At 37.4% G+C, this 17,970-nt stretch overlaps 1 long non-coding RNA gene across 1 annotated transcript in view; it reads right to left on the reverse strand.

Moving 5' to 3' along the window:
- Positions 1 to 17,564, reverse strand: part of LOC116574428 — a 39,957-nt gene extending 22,393 nt beyond the window's left edge. Inside the window, exons 1-3 of the long non-coding RNA XR_004279291.1 lie at positions 17,461 to 17,564; positions 11,896 to 12,088; positions 2,300 to 2,364 (exon numbers count right to left, since the gene is read on the reverse strand). This is a non-coding gene — a long non-coding RNA (uncharacterized LOC116574428). The remainder of the gene's footprint in view (positions 1 to 2,299; positions 2,365 to 11,895; positions 12,089 to 17,460) is intronic.
- Positions 17,565 to 17,970: the final 406 nt, after the last annotated feature.

The raw sequence follows: 17,970 nt of genomic DNA on the forward strand, positions 1-17,970 counted from the left end.
GTCCTGGAAGCATTTGGTTTTTGGTCTTGGGATTCCTCTGCTAAGAGACTCAAAGCTGTTTCATAGTACAGTGGTCTCTGACGGGGCAGGTGGGTAAATGATCTGTGAGACTCTGCCATGCTTCCTTCTCCCAAAGGCATTGACATGCATATGACCTTCGGAAGGAGTGGGTGAATGCAGATTTGGCACAATGTCTCTGAAAGATTGCTAAGCCTCGAGACATCCTACTGTCTAGCTACCTATCATGTGTCATCCTTCAAATCACAGATCATCAATTTAATCAAGTCTTTCCAGATACCTGCTAGGCTTCTAGTATAAGGTTAAGTTCTTAGACTCACTTTTTAAGTCAACAAACTTTTATTGAGCACTTACGAAATGCAAGACACAGTGTTGTGTGCCATGAATTAATGTGTTGTAATGTGGCAGTTTACTGCATACTTATTCCCATAAAAGCTGAAAACATAGTTTAAAAGATGCAAAAGAGAGACAGAGTGAGTGAGAGAAAGAAAAAAAAAAAAGGCACGGGGGTAGAGGAAGTGGGAGAAGAGAGAGAGAGAGATTAAATAATATCAATTAAAGAAATATCACAGGTCATTACATCATTAATTACCAAATGAATGCTATAAATTTTAAGTGCCTTGGCTTCAGAGAAAGGAGAGAGCACTGTGAATTGGAGGGTGAACTTGAGATTGCTTTGAAGGGTAGCTAGGTGGAGAGTAGAGAATTCACATTCTGCATTGGTGGGTTCAGCTTAGAAGGGAATGATCTGATACAGATGCTTTATGAAAATGATCTTTTTAGTTGTATTCACATCTTACAAAAGCTCTCTCTTTACTCTTCTTATTTCAATCTTGATACAACTCTATATGTTTGGTAGTCTACCATAGAAGAAAATAATAGTTAACTTACATTGACTATAAATATAAATATATACTTTTATTCATATAGAGAAAGCAACTATACCTTTGATATTAAAATCCATAACCAACCCTGTCAGCAATATTCACAAAGATACACGTGGAAGTCTTTTTAACCTCAAAAATGGTTTGGTTTTTGTCAAGATAAGTTAAAAAGCTTCTTTGGAGTATATTCACTTCACAGTCAGATACATTTTGTGGACTTCTGTTTGAAGCTTGCTTTTTCTCTGATGCTTGTGATTGCCTTACTATATTTACTTGTGATTAAATGGAGCCCTTAGCTAGTTGATAATGACTTTTGGCTTGTAAAGAGCAATAAAGAATTTAAATCATTTAAAGTATAGCTCTTCTTTGATATCAACTATCCAACATTATTCTAATAAAAGAATGCCTAACATACTTTTAATGAATTTCCTTTTATATGAGATAAAATATTTAGCAAGAGAATTTGAGATGCCCATTAGAGCATCTAATTCATAAATGTCCAGGATGTTCATCTTGCAGGACCTGATGATTCAAGGGAAGGTTTATGTGCTGGATAGAATTATGCAGCAAGTGCATTCCCTTTGGAGAAGAAGCCAAAAACCAGGCCTACAAAGCCTTCTCTGGGGTCATTTATTAAAAACCTACAAATCTCTGTAAAGTATGAAGCTTACCCTTTTCTCTCCCTCTCTCTCTCTCTCTCTCTCTCTCTCTCTCTTCCCCCAGCACATAGATGATAAAAAAGAATTCTCAGCTGTTTACTAGTTAGTGACTTTGAAGGAACTTTTAACAGCTGTTCAAGGCCAAAATAGATTACTTTGTTGTATGCAAAACCTATCAGCATTTTTGCAATTGCGCATTTCTTTATTTCCTTGGAGTTAATTGCTAAATGTCATCCACTCCTGCTGTTCTAGTGAGCTCGAATTTTCTCAAGATGTTTCATAACTTTCTCCTTAGAGATTTCAATCTCTGTCAAATATTCTAATTTTTCTTAAACAGTACCTTTGAAGCAGGAACATACCAAATGTCCTTTATAGTACTGATTAGCAGAAATATCAACCTCCCTTTGTTATCTCTATTCTGAATTGGAAATTTTAAGGGTATCTGTATATATTTTTAAGCCAGGTTGAAATTTACAAATTCCATTCATACTCCTTTTGCCTTTTTTGTTTCCCAAATTCTCTTTCTTTAGAGTAGCTGTGTTTTTCTAATTCTTGTATTAGATCAACTCTATTTTTCTACTGAAATCTGAGAAAATGAGTTAGCACCGAGCTCATAGGTTCTCAAATATCTTTCTTTTTGAAAGCAGCTACAGGATGTCACCCGCATGCACTTTAGCAGGAGTCTCCTGAGTTCTTTCAAAAATGTCTGAGTTGAAGACATTTGTTTATATTCCTTACCTAAAGGGTACTTTCCTCTCTTCACAATGTAACTAGGTCCTTTAGTCAAAATGTCACACACCAGCCTGTCAACAAATCGTGAAATAGGTAAGTTTCCTCTGAAGGTCATGCATACAATTGCTCATCAAAGAATCATACCAAAGGTCCTGTAGCTTTACCACTTCTGTTTGCTCATTTTGCATTTTTTTTCCTTTCCTTTTTCCTTACCATTCTCCTGCCGGATTTTCTCCACCCCCTTCGTTCTTGCACAACTCTGATATTCTTATTCTTTTGCATCGTAAAATGTGCTCATCTAATTAACCTCTGGTGCATTTGCTATGTTAGATAGATGAATAAAAAAAAAAATCCCTACGAGCCTGGTTGTCTCTGTTTTCTCCTTGGTTAAGGAGGGACTGGGTGGAGTGGGAATTGGGGGACGAGAAGACAGAAAAGGGGAAGGATGTAGGGAACTCTTAGAAAAGAAAACTAAAACAAACTTGGTAAATGCTAGGACCTTAAAAAAAAAAAAAAAAGACATGAGGAAACTGCTGTAAATTTTCACAGGCAATCTACATGAGAAGTTTCAGCCACGATTTTATCTCCTTATTCAGGGCAAGGTACAGGTTGCAGAGGGGCCTATTAAGATATAAATTTTTATAAGATCTTTTAATGCTATTAACTTCACCTATTATACCTGAATGTAGATTTTTCTACAATGAAGCCTTCCATGCGGGTATCCCACATTAAAGACTTTTTTGTTAACCTGCCCAAACAGCCTGCCAAGGTGCCTCAAGTCCAGCTACTAAGCTGAGGCAGTGTTTCAACTGCATCCTTGGTCGCTGGAAGCCAAGTTTAAAATCTCATCAGTTACCCTGGAAAAGTACCACGCTACTACTACTCATCTGTGGGGCACAAATTCACTAGACAATGAAATAGATGATCTAGTTCTGATAGTGCAGGTCTGAGTAACTGGGTTTAGGAAATGGATGTCATTTGCAGAAATCATGCCGAAATGTCAACAATAGATTACTATGCATGGTGGTAGATTGTGCTTACTTCATGGTTTTTCCAGTTTTGGAGTAATCTCACCCAAACTCAAAGTTCTGAGCATACGTTGTGTATAAAGAAATTGGACAACCAAAGGAGTCTCCAAGGAAAGGATAGTGCTGTGCCGTGAATTCCTTGTGTTTTTCACTGGCCTTAAATAGGGTATTAAGTCTTTAAGAAAATCTAAAGGAAAAATGGCATTGAATCTCCACGTTTACAAAAGAGTTTTAAAAAGCACGGTGCCTAAAAAAATGAAGGAATTTGGTCCTGGTAGACTGCCACTGTTTTGCTTTGTGGCTGCTTTTTTGTTTGTTTCTTTGTTTGTTTTTCTTCTGTGGTAACCACGGAAGGTGATGCCCAGCCTTATATAGAGAGGCCCAGAGTCACCCCAGGATGAGGTTTTCTAAATGCAGAGTTATTTAACTCGCTTTTCCACCAGCTCCCTTGGATTAGTTGTTGATGGCACTATTTCAGTCTTTTGTTTTTTTGAAAAAGGCACTACATGCTTCGACATTATTTTTAATATTTGCATATTATTCCATTGTATGGAGGCACTGTATTTTATTTAATCCATCCTCTATGGCTAGACATTTAAATAGTTACTGATTTTCAATGTTAGGACCATCCCTGTGTTAAATATCCTTATTCAAACGTATGAGAATGTCTCCAATTATTTCTTCAGGAAATATTTCCAGAAATAGACTGATGAAAGAAAATACATACTTTAAGTCTTTGAATGCATCAAGTGTCCACCAGTCAAGAATTTATCAGCAGTGTTCCTCTGTGCCCATTTTTTCCTATCTTCATAAATACGGGGTATTTAAAAAAATCTTTACCCACTTGATAACTTTCACTTAATTTGCATTTCTCTATTAGTGAGATCAAATTTGTTTTACTAGTTTAGAACATGGTTCTGTAATCAGTAGCCCACATGACAAATTTGGTCCGTGGTCCTTTTTTTTTTTTTTTTAAAGAATATTTTAAAGATTTTGTTTATTTATTTATTTGAGAGAGAAAGAGGGAAGGAAAGAGAGGGAGAGAGAGAGAGAGAGTGGTGGGAAAAAGTGCAGACAGAGAGAGAATCACAGACTCCCTTCTGAGTGTGGAGCCCAACACGGAACTGGATCTTACCATCCTGAAATCGTCTGAGCTGAAACCAAGAGGTAGATGCTCAACCAACTGACCCACCCAGGCGGCCCCCATGACCTGTTTCTTAAGCAGACTTCTGTTATGGATTATTTTCTATGTTTTTAAAAGGCTGTTAACAAATTAACAACAAAGAATAACATAAGTAAGGAATAATGTAGCCTGAAAGACTGAAATATTTATCACTTACCCTTTAGAGAAAATGTGTAAGACCCCTTGGCCAGAGTGAAGTAATAATGATTACAATACCCAACATTATTAATCTCTAGAGTAGAGGCATGTGCTAAAGATAGTACATGTAGTGTTTTATTTAATCTCCAAAGCAATCATTCAAGATAGATATGCCTTTATGACTATTTTAAAGCTGAATAAATAAGCTCAGGGAGGTAAAGTAACTTGCCCAACGTCTCACAGTAAGAGGTGGCTCTGGGATTCTAACTCAGCTGTTTCCAAAGTCTGTGCATTTAACTATTATGTTAAATGACACATGATTTGGTTACATTTATTCATTAATTTTGAACAACATGAAATCTCTCCAGTATTGAAGCTTTATATCAGACACATGGTATATAAATGTATTCATATCGTCTTTTAGATTCCTTAGTGAATTTTGTAGCTTTCTTTAATAAAAATACTATGTATCTAAAATATTTTCTCCTGGTCATTTTATATTTTGGTTTTATTATAAATAGAAGCATTTTTTCATTTCCAGATTCTCAAAGGTTATTATCTAGGAAAGGAATTGAGTTGTGTGTATTAATTTTGTAACTAGTCATATTTGTGAACTTCCCTAAGAATTGCAGTCAAATTTCATCTGTTTCCTTTGTGTTGTCCAGGTAGGCAATCATAATGATAGCTTTGCTACCTCATCTCTAGTATTCATAATTTTCCACTCTGCTTAATGATTCACTGCTGGTACTTCCAAAAGGATGTTAACAAGCATTCTTTTTTATTGAGGTTCTAACAGGAATGACAACTGCCTGCCATTCTGCAGAATCCTGGATGTTGATTTGTGACAGATTTTCACATTTGATTATCAGTCAATTATTCAGTTCCACTATGGTAAGAAACTGTTTTTATAATCTTATTTTACTAGGATTTTTTACTCTGAATTTTTATAGAATTTTATTAAATTTATTAAGTTTTGTAGAGTTATGTGCATCTATTGAGATGATCATATCATTTTTATCCACAGGCATATTAATTTGATGAATTCTATTGCTAGACTTTCTAAGATCAAACCATCTTTGCATTCTGGAGATAATCCTTACTTGGTCACAGGGGGTTAAACTTTTAAAACTTTGCTGGATTCTATTTGTTAATTTTTTTAAAGGATACTTTATAATCATATTACTAAAATAGTTTGTTCTACTATTTTATTTCTCTGATACTTCCTTCATTGGGTAATCCATTGAAAAATGGTTTGTGATATTTTCTTTGCTTTTGTATGTTTTAAAAGTATCTTTTTAGGGACGCCTGGGTGGTTCAGTGGGTTAAAACCTCTGTCTTCAGCTCAGGTCATGATCCCAGGGTCCTGGGATCGAGCCCCACATCAGGCTCTCTGCTCGGCAGGGAGCCTGTTCCCCATCTCTTTCTGCCTGCTTCTCTGCCTACTTGTGATCTCTGTCTGTCAAATAAATAAATAAAATCTTATTATCTTGTGATCTCTGTCTGTCAAATAAATAAATAAAATCTTTTTAAAAAAAAGTATCTTTTTAAACACAGGCAAGAATGATTTGTCCATTGAACGGATAATAAATAGAGCTTATCTTTTGGAAAGACAAAAGCCCCATACCATTTTGAGGGGTGATTCTTTGATAACTATTTTAATTTCTCACATTGCATGGATCTGATAGCATTTTGAGCCAGATTTGGTCAACTATTTCCACAAATTTCATTAACTTAGCAAAAAGTTGTCTAAAGTTTTTGCTTAAAATCTTAAAAACATTTGTGTAAATGATAATAACTCCAATGTTGTGCTTAATGTTTTACATATGTTATCTTTTTAGTCTTACTAGAGATTTGTCTAATTAATTCCTATTTTCAGAGAACCAAGTCTTGGTTTTACTTAAAACATTGTTATTTTTCTGTTCCAATTAGTGCATTTTATGCTTTTATTCTTATGAGATCACATGTCTTTTCTTTTGCTTCTTTTGTTTTTGTTTCCTTGTTTCCTGATTTTATTGCATAGTTCATTTGTTTTCATTATTTTTAATTTAATAATTGAAATTTAATTTAACAATTGAAATAATTGAAACTTAAGATTTTGAATTTTCCTCTGGTGAGTATTTTGGTAGCTGCATCCATATTTTTATAGGCATGATTATCACTGGAATTGGCTTCCAATTATTTTAAAATTTCCCCCCCTCAGAATTCTTCAGAAGACTATTTCTTATTTTCATGAACTTCTTGTATCCTCACATGATGGAAGGAGAATGAGTGGTTTCTCTCAAGTCTCTTTTATAAAAGCACTGATCTCATTCATGGGGGCTCCATCCTTATAATCTAGTCACCCCCCAATGGCTCCACCTTTCAATATCATTGCTTTGGGCATTAGGATTTCAATGTATGGATTTTGGGAAGACACATTCAGACCATAACAATTACATGCCCAAAGCCCCAAATAATAGTTGCTAACATTATCTAATACCCATTTGTATTCAAATTCCCTCAATTCACAAAACAAACAAACAAAACTTTTTATTGTTGGTTTGTTTAAATCAGAATCCAAACATAAGCTGCACACACAGCATCTGGTTGATATGTCCCTCTCTTTTTTTAATTTTTAAGTGTCACTTTGTCCTTTTTCATGCTGTTTACTTGTAAAGGAAACCTGGTCATTTAGCTTGTGGAGTATCCCACAGTTTACATTTGGCTGGTTGCTTCCTTGTAGTATCATTTATTCTATTTTCTATTCCTTTTATTTATTGATGGAGACATTTTTATATATAAACATTTAAAAAAATATTTTATTTTTAAGTAATCTCTGCCCCCAATGTAAGGCTCAAACCCACAACCCCAAGATCAAAAGTTGCACACTATACCAACTGAGCCACCAGGCACCCCTAATGATGGAGACTTTTAAAGCAAGTTTTATACAGGTTTACATCATGAAACTGTGGCTCAGAGAATTTAAGTAACTTACAGGTGGCAGAACTGGCATTTAAATACTCACCTAATTTTATGGTTCAGAATCATTCTACTACAGGGTGCTACAGGATAGAGAAACTTAGAAAGGGAAATGAAGGTGTGGAAAGGAAGAAGAGGAAGGTTGGAAGCAGTCTACATAGTTTGCTTCCCATGATGTACTTCTCTTCATGGTGAGGTATGAAGCAAAGAGAAAGTAGAATACCTCAAGTGTCTCCTGTCAACTTGTATTCTATTACATGCTCATTAATATGCAGAATTCAGAAGCTCTTTACATTCCCCAGAAATGACTCCCTTGCACTTATATAAGGATGCCAGTAATATTAGATGAGGGCTTACCCTAATGATCTCATTTTATCTTGATTTGTCCTTTGAAGAAACTACCTCCAAATAAGAGCAGATTCTTCTGTACTGGGGTTTAGGAGTTCAACATGAATTGGGCCATAGGGGCCTAATTCAGCTCATAATGATGTATAATTTAGCACACAGCTCCACAAAGCCTGTGTATTTCCTCCAGGTCTTTCTAGTTTTGCCACTACCCATGAAACATCAAGTTCTATTACAAATGCCTTTCCCTTCTTGTTTCCTGCAAGAAGTTCCACACCTGTTTCTCTGTCTCAGGTACCAGGTCCTGTTTCTGAGGGGGGCTTTCAAAACACTCAACCTATAAAGAATCTTCCTTGGGGAGATTTCAGAGAGGCTTCTGGCTGAGTAAGAAAAACCTGACAATATTAGGCTTTTAAAATTCAAATACATAAAAACCTAGATTGAGAATAACCTCCAGGAGCACCTAAATTTTAAAGTATTCTATGATTTGAAAAGAACCTTTCTCATTTGTTATGAACTGTGATTTAATCAATGAACTTCAATGAGCTGCGCTTTAATCAGTGTTAGGTTTCTTTTTTATTTCTTAGTTCTTATTTTACTTCTTCAGTGTAGTTCTTAGCAATATCATTCATGTTCCGGTGCTTTTATTAAGACTTTAGTTCTGATCTGTATAAAATTGGTGGCTAGAGAAGTTTACCGTTCTATCTCAGTAAACCATGATTATAATCTAAATCATACAGTATTAAACTTCTCCTGTGGTACTTCTTCTAAGTGTATCTCAACTGCACATGTAATACTTTGAAGGTGATAAACATTTGAAATCTTGAGTCAAAAAATTCAAAATAAATATGGTAAATCACACCCAAGTGAAGGAATATAGAATAACAAATGACCCAATATAATACAAAATTTCAAAATATTTTATTTTAGAGTGGGTCATATTGTACAACATTAAATTAGAAAGATTTGCCTTCTTAATTTGGATTTACTTAAGCTGCTATTTCCTGAGTTCATGTTGGTAGATGTCCAGGGAAAAGGGTTGATTCAGAACTGGGTCAGTTGTTAGGTATAGACAAGTCAAAATTAAAATGAATGCTACAAATAATCCACAAATTGGATAATCTGCACAAATAATTTAGAATTGTCTGAAGATAGAGTTAATGAAATCTAGTGACCTATAGGAAAATTCTGCATAATTTGTCAAGGAAAAAAAAAAATCTCCCGTAAACCTGAGAAATCAACCATTTTTGATCTGTTATTTTCTCTCAGGAAACCTGGCACATCGATGAAGTCCTAGTTAAAAACATCACTCTAGGAATAAAGCTGCTCCATTATCGTGAGCTCTGCCACTATCTGGCATGTCAATACTCAGACCAGAAACCTTTTTCTAAGGTTGATGGATGCACTGCGTCTCAGTGAGTATGTGCCTATAGTTAGATTTTGCTTTTAAAAAGGAGCCATTAACCATGCCTATTTCAAAGTGTTTTCCCTTTTTTATCTACACAATCAAGCTAATGTTTAACTATTTCACAACATACAGTTCCATAAAATGTAGCAAAGGTAAACCAGATTTCTCTTTAGCACATGACTTTTATTTTGAGTGGTATAGAAAAGCAACTTCATAGAGAGTAATTTTTCTCCCAAGTCTGATAACTCAGAGGACAGCAATCTGGGGTCTAGGAAACTGCAGATGGGGTCTAGAGATTACAGATCTCTAGAGCTAGTGCGTCTGACCGAACTGCATGAAATCACAATTTTATACCACTTTCTGTCTGCAAAAACAGCATTTTATATGGTTCATGATAATTTTTATAATTTAAAGAATTTCGTTATTTTGAATGAAAGAGGAAAATATTATTAAAAGGCAAATAGAATAAAAAAGTTTATAACAGATTTTTTAAGTTAAATATAGAAGATATTAACTATTTCCAAGACCTAGGTTTGTATTTTTAGGAAGCACGTCTTAGAGACAGAGAGCAAGCCTTTGCCTGGGCAGTCTAAGTGAAATATACAGAATTCTATAATGATGGGGATTTTGTTTTGTTTATAACTAATACATAATAGCAGGGTCACTTGGGTGGCTCAGTCACTTAAGCGTCCAACTCTTGATTTTGGCTCCCGTCATGATCTCAGGATCCTGAGATTGAGGCCCACAGGGGGTTCTTCTGCACTAAGTATGGAGTCTTCTTGAGAGTCTCTCTCTCGCTGCCTCCCTACCCCCACCCCCGCCTGCTGCTCATGCTCTCTCTCTTTCTCACTCTCTCTCTCAAAAAAAAAAAAAAAAAAAAAAAGATAATTTGGGACCTTCATTAGTGTTATGAAGAAGATTACATCGTATGATATGGTGGGAAGTAATTGGGAACCAGTGTGGCTCAGGTGGTTTGGAAATCTCTGAAGAGATTAATATTGCATTGAAGACTCAGTCATGAGAATGAGACTATGATGTGAAGATATGGAGGAAGACCTTTTTTTTTTTTTTAAAGATTTTTTTTAATTTATTTACTTGACAGAGAGAGATTACAAGTAGGCAGAGAGGCAGACAGAGAGAGAGGAAGAAGCAGGCTCCCTGCCGAGCAGAGAGCCCGATGCGGGACTCGATCCCAGGACCCTGAGATCATGACCTGAGCCGAAGGCAGCGGCTTAACCCACTGAGCCACCCAGGCACCCGGAGGAAGACCTTTTTAAGAAGGAACAAGAGTGAAAGCATTCTGAGATGGGAGTGAACTTGGACTCATCCAAGGAGAAGAGAAAGAGCTGGTCCACTGCTGTATACTTGGAGGAAGATTCAAGAGAGAAAGGCAGAGTCTAAGTAAATGGCAGTTGCTGAGCCCACTGATGCTACAGCTCTGGGTACATGACTTAATGTCACACAGCCATGGATTCCTTATCTGTAAATGGCAGTAATTTATAACCACCAAAATAGGTCTTTTGGGCAATGATGATTACATATAAAAGGCATGTGCTGGACACAAAGCAAATTTTCCATAAATGCCAGTGTTCATTTTAGGCATGTTATTTTCAGACAATCAAATTTTTAATGAACAGTTTTAGTGCCAAGCACTAAGCCACCAAGAGAGTGAATGGTATCATTTTTTGCTTCATCATGTTTATAATTTTCTTGGGGACGTAAAATACATTTCCAAAACATATGGGTCTTAAAACATAACACAAGTGCAAAGAAGGCAGGGGTAAGTAAAGACAAGTAGAGATAATCTTGAAGAGACAGAAGAAATGTATGGAAAACATATAATTGAACTGGCTTTGGAAATTGAGTAAGATTTCTTTCAAGGACCTTCCAGGAAGATGTTACAGAACAGGAAAAATCATAGTAGTGAGTCTAAGAATGACCCGTTCAAGGCACTGTAGGGCAGCAGCTGGGTTTTTCCCTTTAGTAGAAGCATGTTTCAGGGACTGGGATCAGCTGGCTAGATGTATAGTTGAGGAAATCGATGGTGAACAAAACGAGGAAACTGGAACCTTGGAAGTGAGGAAGTGGAGTCTGACCTTGAAGCAGTAGAAATCAGTATTTCCTTAACAGCACACCAGGAAGAGATACACAGAGTAATTGGAAGAAAAGAGACACTGGAGTGGATTAGTTACTGCTTGATGAGGTGAAAAGGATTTGGTAGGGTAAGAGCCAGGAGCCTAAAATGAAAGAAGTGGGTATGAAAGCTAACTGGAAGGATTAAGTGATATTTAGTAGCAGAATTTTAATTTTGACATAGAGCTACCATGGGCTAAATGTTACTGTTTCAAGAACCAGATATACTACTATACATTTGTCATCTCTATTAATCTAACGACCTAGAGACCATTATTCAGGTTTTACAGATGAGAACTAAGAATCAGGGACATTAAGGGATATATATATATATATATAGAGAGAGAGAGAGAGAGAGAGAGAGAGAGAGAGTGGTAGGGTTACTTCCCCATTACTAATAGTTACCTACCTCTAGCTCCTAGGATAGATCAAAATGCTTCTTTGGCCTTCAAAATCTTAGAAGATTAAGATGATCTTTGAGAGATTAAAGGGGATGCAGAAGTCACAACCATGACAAGAGAGCTGGGCAATTTTACAGAAGCCTTGTCCTTCTTACAATTTATCAGCTCTTCCTTCTGGAGCTGCTCTCTTCTGGCCGGTGGCTAGGAGGGAAGAACAGCTCTGCAAGGTGATGTCCAGGGATGTGACTCCCTGAGCTATTTCTTCATTACTTTCATTGTTGGGGTTTAATTTATTTACATATAGATAGATCGATACATATATGGATAAAAACACATAGGTAAAAATATTGATTAAAAATATATCTACTGTAGTTATTGTCATTGATTGTGTTACTTCCTTTATCTTAATGCTTAATGCACTCAAAACAGTGACAACTGTTTTGAGGGCAGCTTATGTGTGGCAAGTGGAGTAGAGTTATCTAGGTTTGGGGTTCCCTGTGTATTGGCTAAATGGAGTAATTTCATAGGCTCCAGAGCTTGAGAGCTCTCCCTGTTTGGTACCTGACTAGGTGAATAGTGGTGCTGGAGGGTAGGAGTCCCATGCTGGGAGTGGGTGGTCTGTGGTTTTAATCAGCACCTCAGGAAGAGAAATTGACCAGCCTCCAGCCGGGGCATCAAAACTAGGTCAAGATAGCATTAGAAACAAAAGGAAGCAATACTCCCAACTAACGTACTACACGCCATAGTTCTCATGTACATGTGTAACTTTTTTTATCTCTGGCCAGCGTGAGGGGTTTCTTCACTTCCAGCTGATTCTCTTTTGAGTAGAATTTCTCCTGACAAGTTTCTAATGTAGATAGGCTTTGGGGGTCATGGATAATTCCAGGGTCTGATTTCTCACTAGTTTAGCCCTTTTGGTTTGATCCAGCAGAGCCTCTGACATTTTTGGAACAAATACTAAGTAATTAGGTGATAAATTATGGGGTGTCACTGACCACAGGGCACTCTGCTGGGCACTCTGGAAAAGCAAAGCCAGTCTTTAAGAAGATTATCCACTTAAACAGCTGAGGACTGTGGCTAGTCAAATTACTCAAAGGACAGGGAGACACCCTGCTGTGATGCTCATCTGAAGAATATTCCTCAAAACAAATTCTAAATCCTGTATGTTCCCCACTGTCTTTTTCTCTCGTTCTGCTGCATTTGCTAGAAGTTTTGCTTTGTCTTTTTACTTTCGTGATTTAACTCCTGTTTTCTCTCCCTTACAACTTTTTCTAGCCCTGACTCCATTAATGAGCGTGTTTCTTAGTACTGGATTTAGGGAGTGAGGTTTCTGTCTCTAGGTATTAGCTTTCAACTGGTAAGCAAGTTGAACACCTTAAATTTCTTTCAAGGAAAACTTGAATGAAGTTAGTTGATAGACCTTTTTTCTGTCCACTGAACTCTGATTAAAAAAATGCTTTCTTATCACTTACTAACATTATTTGAGGTTTAATTTCCAGGTATTTTATCTTTTATTTTCAATTAGTTCTGTCTAATAAACCCAATCATAGACACATGGACATACATAGAAATCCCAGGAGTGTTAAACTAAATTTTTAATTTTTCTGGGCATTTAGCCCAGCTTGATTTAACTTTTTAAAAATTCTCATTGTGCCCTAGATCCTGTTTTAAAATAGGCAATTTATAATTACTAATTAGGCAGAATAAGAAGATAAGGAAGATGATTAGCTCATGAAAGCTTTAGTTTTTTTCAAAGAAAGATTGAAATCGCAGCAATAGATATATGTAATGTAAACACTTTCCCATATAGTAAAAGCTTGTTTCTCCTCCAGTAGGTCCAGATCCTCTTCATTATTACAAATGAATTAACCCTGTCAGAAAACTCAGTCATCTTATTAGCTTACTAAATTTTATCTCCCTTTATTTTCTGCTGATCTCTTTTCTTGAGCAGTGAATTAGTTCTAACAGACTTACATCTAATTCACTTTGCTTAGCCCTTCTAGCAGAGTGTTCACATAAAGTTTTTAAAGGAGAAAATGGCTATTTCACAATATCTTTACCGAAGACAGAGAAAGTCTCTCCTGAAACCTAAAAGGATATTTTTCTCTGAAAACAATTCCTTAAGCTTTGCTTGGTTTTAGACTTAAAGATTATGTAGCTTCTATAGTGATTTTAAGAGTACATCACGGTTTTTTAAAAAAGCCCCCATTTGTTAACTATGCTAATTTCTGTGCTGTAAATGCTCTACCATGAGCAATTTCAGGCTACTAACATGAAATAACTAAATGCAGAGTTTGAAAGAGATGTGTCAGAGCAGACCATTATATGCTATTCCCATCATACAGACATGATGGACAACTTCAAGAGAAATGAAATAGTAAAATTAGTACAATTCCAGCAACCCAGGGAACTTTGGATATTTACGACCATTGTTTTAGATATGACTCCTCTAATGATGAACATATGTACTTCACTTTTTCATGATGGCTGTGTTGGACAACCATTCACAAAATTCCTGAAAAATTAACCATCGACTCCACGAGCTGATATGAGCCAGCTTCAGCACACCATTGAATCAAAGTGTTAAAATATTTAAATGATTCCAGATTCAAAAATGAAAAATTTGTAATATATAATACAACAGGGTCTTTGCAGATGTGATTAAGTGAAGGCTGTTGAGACGTGGAGATTATCTTGGATTACCAGGCTGGGCCCTAACGGTAATCACATGAATCTGTATAGGAAGGAGGAAGGGGAAGATTAGAACAGAAGAGGGGAAAGTGATATGAAGACAGAGGCAGAAATTGGAAATATGCCACCACAAGCCAAGGGCTGCCAGGAGTCACTGGAAGATGCAAGAGGCAAGGGACGGATTCTCCCCTAGAGCCTTTCTAGAAGATAGCCCCGTGGACAGCTCGATTCCAGCTCGGTGCTACTGATTTAGGACTTGGCCTGTACAACTCTGAGAATACGTTTCTTTTCTTCTTCTTCTTTTTTTTTTTTTTTGGTGGCTTTCTTTTTTTTTCTTTTAATTAACATATAATATATTATTTGCCCCAGGGGTGTTTCTATTGTTTTAAGCAAGCAAGCTGGTGGCAGTTTGTTACAGAAGCCACAGGAAACAGATACAAACACCAAGATTAAGAAATGACAGGGAACCAGGTGACAGCACTCACTCATAAGAAAGTTGTGTCCAAAGGAAAGCAATGAGGAAGACACTGGGTGTAAGACTTGAAATAATTTATAAATTAAGTTCATATAATCATAAACCATCCTAATGTTTGAAAATAGGAATAAGGATTAGTTAGAGTTAGATCAAAGTCTCCTGTCTCCTAATTTTACATACACCCCGCCCCCACCCCGAGACCTAGAGAGATAATCAGATGAGTTTCCAGTTTTGAGGGGACAGGAATATTTGGACTATAGCCGGTGGTCTGGGATGGTCTTTGAGAAAAAGATATTAGAAGTGAAATCCGAGTGATGAGAGATCCATGCAAAGATCTAAGAGCATGGTGTTCTAGGCAGAGGAAACAAGTTTAAATACCTTGAGAAGGGACGCTAATAAGGTTGATGGTTGAATTAGCTAACTGCTAATTCCTTGCCAAGTGAAGAGATTCTCTAGCATTGAGTGTCCTTCTGGAGGTGGAGGTTTGGGGGTGTGTGGGGGTGGGAGACAAATCCAAGGAGTGTTGGTAGGAGAAGGTAAAGCTTCACTCTCTGTTCTTTGACTCTCCTCCTGTGCTTTCTCTGCACCCTCCCTTAGTCACTTTCCAAATATCCTAGATTCTGTCATTACAGTAATGACAGATTTATAATCTCCATTTAAACATTATGCTCTCTGAGAAACCACCCAGTACCCCCACTGTGGCTGCTGCTCCCTGTACCACTGAGTTAAAAGAATCTGCCCAAATAGAACTTCTCTGAAGCCCACCACCATACCCACCGGTGTATCTGTGTCTATTTGCTCCATTTACTTACCTGTTACTGTGGACGGAGTCTTTGTTCTGCAAACACCACCCCCTTAATGGTTTACCCAAAACCTTGATGCAACAGTTCTACCTCTTTCTTCCATAACAGAAGCTTTTCCCCTTCTGCTGGACCTCTTTCTTTGGCAGAGAAAAGCTCTATCATTTCTCCTACATTAAAATGCCTTCCGTTAGTTCTCTTCTCTTGGCTCTTTCTTTTCAAGGTACTTCCCATGTCTCTGAAACCTTTTACTAATGAAACTCCTTAAAAGTGGGGTTATACTTGCTGTTTTCCAATCCCTCTGTTCTTCTCCTTCAAACTCCTCCAGTGAACTTCTCTTCCCCTCCTCCTGCCTCCAAACACTCTTCTTCTCTCCATTGCTGTGCAATCTCAACAGTCAATTTCTTAGTTCTCCACAGACTTGACCTAACATCAACATTTAACAAAGGCCATCGCTTCCCTTTGTTGAAATACTTTCTTCACTTGTTTTCCAGGATTCTACAGCCCTGGGATAACATGGGGGTTGGACTTTGGACTTCCCTTGTTATGCCATTAACCATATGGCTTCAAATACCAATGATGTACAGACAACTTCCAAATATATGTATTTTTAACCTAATCTCTCCACTCAAGTCCAATTTCCTTTATAACATTTATCCTTGGACATCTAAAAAGATTCTCAGACTTGGCTTTTTCAGAACTTCCTGATTTTCCCCTGTCACTGGCTCTACCTACCTTTTAGGACTTGGGTGCTTGAATTCTTTTTTTCTCATACCCACCTTCGATCTTGCAGCAAATCCTGTGGCACTACCTCAGGACATACTTAGGCTCTGACGATGTCTGGCACATACTAGGGGCTCAGTAAGTATTGGTGGAATGAATAAATGTAATGCGTAGTGTTCTGACAACCAATAAGAGGGTTACCTACATATATGATGTATTATTATTAAGCAACATGCTTCACATTTGGAAATGCCTTATTTGGGGACATATTCCCAGCTTGGATGCTTTTCTTTTATATTTTGAATATTGTACTTTTTGGCTAAAAAAAGAAACACAGTGAAGAGGGTTATAATGTCCTATAGACTGTTTCTATAGCATCACTTGTTCACAATCACATATTTTCAATAGTGAGGAGAATGAGCCAAGTGTTTTGGGTGCAGGGTACTTCTGGGAGTACAGAAGGGGATCAGGTAGAGTGGAGAAGGGCTACACAGGGGAAGCTTCAATCTTGGGGAGAACAAGATGGTAAGATTTTAGCAAAATATTAAGAATGTCATTAGGCATTAAAAGGCAGAATGGGCTTTAAAAAACAGAGATAATAATCCAATTGATTGTTTATTTTATTCATATAATCTGCTGTTACTCATCCTTGGAATCTACTAATAGATTTATATAGAAAGAGAAGGTAGTGGGACAGAGTAATCATTTGGTATTTTGCTTTCCCACTAGCCCTGCTCCCTGATGTGCAGTACTCGGGTTTCCTTTTGGCAATGACCCTGTTGCCTAGTGTGGTTTCTAGGTGGCATCTGAACCACGGTACCGTGTCCTCCCACAGGGCAAGCATGCAGGGTTGGGGGAAGAGGCTCCCTGGAAGTCTTTCTTACCAAATACTTCTCTTCCTCAGGCTGATACAGGCAAGGGCAGACACCTGACAAGGAGGTAGCCAGGAGGACTGTTAGGGACTGGGAATCTTGCACCGAGTGATAAGGACAAGGAGACATGGCTGGAGTTCCATTGTTCCCATGATATCAGCCAGAATAGATAAGCGGACCTGCATCCAGACTCCTAGGGGAACCCCTGCTCCCACCCGGCTTCTAAGCCCAGTTCTCCAGTCTCACCTTCTTTCTGGGAGCCATTCAATGGTTTTTAATTCCCCTCTTCGGAAATCTTAGGTTACTCAGGGTTGTTTTCTTTTCTTTTTCTTTTTTTTTTTTTTTTAAAGATTTTATTTATTTGACAGAGAGAGATTACAAGTAGGCAGAGAGAGAGAGGAGGAAGCAGACTCCCTGCTGAGCAGAGAGCCTGATGCGGGACTCCATCCCAGGACCCTGAGATCATGACCTGAGCCGAAGGCAGCGGCTTAACCCACTGAGCCACCCAGGCGCCCCACTCAG

This window comes from Mustela erminea, chromosome 15, assembly GCF_009829155.1.
Source record: "Mustela erminea isolate mMusErm1 chromosome 15, mMusErm1.Pri, whole genome shotgun sequence".
Lineage (NCBI taxonomy): Eukaryota > Metazoa > Chordata > Mammalia > Carnivora > Mustelidae > Mustela > Mustela erminea.